General features: G+C 38.3%; 1 pseudogene; it reads right to left on the reverse strand.

Annotated features, from left to right (window-relative positions):
- Nucleotides 1-2,061: 2,061 nt before the first annotated feature.
- On the reverse strand, nt 2,062-2,160 carry LOC138808145 (U6 spliceosomal RNA; annotated as a pseudogene).
- Nucleotides 2,161-4,614: the final 2,454 nt, after the last annotated feature.

Raw genomic sequence — 4,614 nt, forward strand, 5'->3', positions numbered from 1 at the left:
ATGCTGGAGTCTGCTATGGTCTCCTGATGTTTTGTTTTGTTTTATATTTTTGGCTATTTGTGGGCTTGAACTCTGGTCTTGGGTGCTGTCCCTCAGCTCTTCAGCTCAGGGCTGGAACCCTACCATTTGACCCATAGCACCACATCTGGCCCTTTCTGCTTATGTTTTGCTGAGGAATCAGATCCAGGGCCTCTTGCAATCACTGTACTGCTGAGCACATTACCAGCCTGAGCTCCTGACTATTATCGGGTGCTGGAGGCCTGTGTTGTTCAATTCCTAGCCTAGAATACATGGGTCAGGTTCTTGTGGGGTTTGAGCTTCTCTTGTCCTGAACCCCCTGCATCTTTTGCTGTCACAGGCATGATTACCAGGAGTGCAGTTCCCTGTTTTTCTCCCCTCTGCTGAGGCGTATGCTCAGCTTCTGATTTCAGTTGGGAGGAGTTGGTTATGTTGCTCAGGCACCAGATCCCCAGGCCTGGTCCCAGACCCCAGCCTGGGCACACCTGTTGGACCTGTGCTGCTGTGTATCCCACCTAGATTATGCAGCTTGGAGTACACAGTTCAAATTTCTTCCACCGTTGGGTGTCTTGACCCAGTGGTGCTGTTCAAGGCTTGGGCGTTAACGCTTCCTTCCAGGGCCTCTCTTGTTCTAGCCTGGCCAGCTGAGTGTGATCCATGGGCTGGTGGAGCTCTTGAAAAGTTTCTAGTTTTAGTGGGTCCTGTGGTGCAGGTTTTGGGGTAGGGGTTCTGGGGATTCCCACAAGCTTTTGAGGAATACACTGTCTCCCTTGAGGAATACACTGTCCCCTGCAGGGTAATCACCCTGGAGCTAGTTGTTTCTGTGTGATGTAGGTTGTTGGTTGCCATTGCAGTCACAGTTCAATTGAGGTGGTTGTGGGATAGGCTGAGAGGTGGTGGCTCTGTGTGTTTCTTTTCTGTCAGTGCCTCCATTGACACTGTTTGGGTCCGCTCCACGGGATGGGCCTCCGGCCTCCACCCGAGGGGTGGGGAGGTCCTCTGTGCAGGTACTGATTGCTGGGGTTTGTCTCTGTTTGCGCTCTCTGGATCAGCACCAGTTCCTTTCAGTTCTGCTCTGGTGTTCTGTGGGCATCTCATGTATCTCTGAGGTTCCTGCCATGGGGCTGAGTGGCTTTGGTGGGATGGAGCCTCTCTGCTCCAATGGAGAGTGATGGGAAGGGGTGGGATCTTTGTGTAAGTTCCCTGCTCAGAGGATTCTTCATTCGTCAAGATCAGCCAGTCTGACACTGTTACCTCAGGGGTCTTTGGTGCGGGTGATCTGCAGACAACTCCCTGTGTCTCTGGGCCACCGGCAGCTCCCACCAGGCTGGGCTGGCCATGGCTTGGCACGCTGCTTTGTGGCCAATAGACGTTGGGGGAGGCGTCTTCAAGTTTCTCTGTTGTGAAATTCTTCTATTCAATTTCTGTTTTTCTCTGGATGTTGATTTTTGTTGTTGTTGTCGGTCTCTTGGGGAGATTAAACGTTGGAACTCAAACTATCTTTTTGGTTTTGGAGAGCTGTGGCATTCCCCTACTTCCCCGTCACCGTCTTGGACCCCCTCGAGTTTTTGCTTTTTTTATTCAGAAATAATTTTAATTTATCTGTTGAAATGAGTACTAAAGAAACTAAAGATATTTCTGGTGCTTATGTGAAAAATTATACTTTAAAATATTCTGTATTCTGTTTGTATAATGCTCATAATCTATTTTATTCTTTCCTAGATATAAGACTTTGAATTCTACATTGTTTTATAATATATAGGTTCATTAATAAATGTGTCCTTTCAGATTGCATTCCATACCAAAACAGTTTAAGATTCCTTTTTTACTAGGTCCTTATAGTATATTTCTTTGGAATAAAATGACAATGTTGTCTAATTTTAAAGTTTTATAATGATTATGCTATATAAAGGCCTTTCTAAGGTGAAGATTTAATACACTGATGTCAAACTTTTATTTATATGAATTACATATATTGTTACACTTGTAATTTTGTAATCAACTTTTTAATAATTGTTTTTCATTTCTTGCGTCTGAAGAATGAAAAATCTGGAATAATTCACAGATTTTCATATCATCCTTTGCAATTGCCATGTTAATCTCTGTATTGGTGTAATTTGGGTACATGTGCTGCTGAAGCATGTAATGTCCTCTAAATTTAGGTAGTTAATGATGCAATATTTACACAGGATTATATCCTTGGGTGCCTGTTTGTAACAAGGAAACCTTATTGTTCCTAACAATGCTACTGATCTTATTTCCCTAAAATTCTGTGTATAATGGAAAATAATTATATTGTTCAGTTTGTAATTTTTTTGTCAATGACTATTTTAAATCTTTTTCATTTTAGTTTAATCATACATTGAAGCATTTTTAGTTAGGTCCAAAGGGGATGGCTTTTTCAAGTACTTATTTATTCAACTGAGTTTGCTCTGTGTAGCTAACGGATTCAAAGTAAGCCTTGCTTAAGAGCTACTTCTAAACTTCTGCAGCTGAAATTTTCCCAAATGCGGTCTCATTGGCACAAACGTCTACCTGACACTTTACCCTTCTTCCATGTAGGATCAGACCAACCAGAATATCTTACCCTGATCGCGTAAATTGTCTTACTTGAACAAAATAAATCTTAGTTCCAAGGGATCATAGAAAAATGAATATTTCAGACAGAACTTTTCAGATTGGAAGGTTTTTATCAAAATATAATTGTTTATCATACCTACCATTTCAAAAGTAGCTAAAGCCAAGAAGGTGAAAAAATTGTTCATATGCATGATTACCTAATGTCCTGGCCTATCTACCTTCCAACCAGGCAGGAACTTAGACTACTGCTTTTCTATCACCAAATATTGTCATAGCTCCAGGAGAAGTCCATATGTTTCTCCTTGTTATTAGGCCTTAAATTGGTAATGTTTCCCCTTGCCTCCAGTCTGTAAATCTACAAAAGGTAAAGGTTTAAGTCTAACTCTATCAAACACTGAGGTAGAGATAATGGAAAAATACTTTAAATCAGAGTTGCTTTTGATACCCTAACCAAAACAGAACAATGCAAAACATGTGCCATTTTTTATATTATATATAGTTATATATTTTATATTTATATGTGCTGATTTTATATTTCACACAGTGAAACTTACTAGAATCAATTGATAATTTGACAAATAAAGTGATATTTATTTATTCCTATAAATATAATTGGAATATAAATAATTAGGTTTAGAATATATATTAGAATATAAAAAGTATCAATGCAATGTCTTCGGTATACACTTGCGATACCTTCTAATTGCTCATGGTCTTCTGAATTCACATTGTTAAAAATCAATGTTGTTTTACTCTAATCTATAAGAGATTTTACTCTGATGCTCTGTTTATTGTTTTAACTCACTGGTCCCAAACTGTTTTTCTACATATTTCTGATGCATTCCTACATATTATACTCCAATTGTCCTAATACGATATCTAATCTTCTATAGACCCATGGGTCCTAATATCTTATGGCTTAGTTACCTGCATCATCAGATAACAGGGGCAAGACTTCTCAACTAGGCTTATGCAACATGCCAGCAGACAGTAACTGAAAATCCATCTCAATTTCTCATTTCTTATATTTCAGGGCTCCAATTCCTTGAGAAACAAGAATTAGCAGCAAGCAATTGTGTAATGTAAGGCAACTTAAAATGAAAGATGAAGTCTCAAAATGGAGAGAAATTACTGTATTTCAAACTGAATTTACAGATGACCAGCCCATATGAGTGAACAAGATCAGAAAGTGTCACAAGATTATTTTTAATACCCCTCCCCTAATGACTAACGTAATATTTCAGTCCAGCATTAGTCGGCCCAAAAAATAGTTCCTGGAAAGATAGATCCGTGATTGATCTACCATGGTCAGGAAAACGACTTAGAGGTTAAATGTAATTCAGCAAAACATTAATTGAGAAGATCGTTTGTGCTTCAAAACACTGGTACTTTAGTACAACTTCGTTCTCTTGTATAAAAATGTTGTCATTCTCAAACCAACCTACATTTAATCTCCTGAAAGTGTATTCCTTTTCAAATAAACTTTTTGAAATCACACTTACCAAAATAACATTTGATAAGTAGATGACACTTAGTGACATTACAAGTTTTTCAAGTGTAGGGAGCAAGTTACAATACACTTGATTCATTTACCCAGCACTAATGTCAGACAGGTTCAACCATTCATTAAAGTCTAGAAATAGTACCACGCACCATTTGTGTTGCTCAGTAGGTGCCTTCCAGAAATTTGTTAAATAGGTCAGCCTCCCATATTTCAACCCTAAACATTAGCTAATAAAGTAAATTTCATCACTTAATAAGGGGCATTTTAAAAAGTCACAAATACTTGCCTTATCATAGGCTGTTTTGTTTTCCCTCTGTCTAACACAGTAAGAAATATGTCTTTAAGTCTTGAATATGGGTACTCATTTGAGATGTGACAAAATATATCTTCTATTTCTATCATATACTTCTATAGTAGTATATGTTACTTTTCTTCTTTTTCCAAAACTTATATGTAGTAGAAAGTTTTATTCCATGTAAAATAAAATAATCACACATATTGTACAAAACCAT

This window comes from Dipodomys merriami, unplaced genomic scaffold, assembly GCF_024711535.1.
Source record: "Dipodomys merriami isolate MVZ:Mamm:240054 unplaced genomic scaffold, mDipMer1.0.p SCAF_441, whole genome shotgun sequence".
In the NCBI taxonomy this organism is placed as follows: Eukaryota; Metazoa; Chordata; class Mammalia; order Rodentia; family Heteromyidae; genus Dipodomys; species Dipodomys merriami.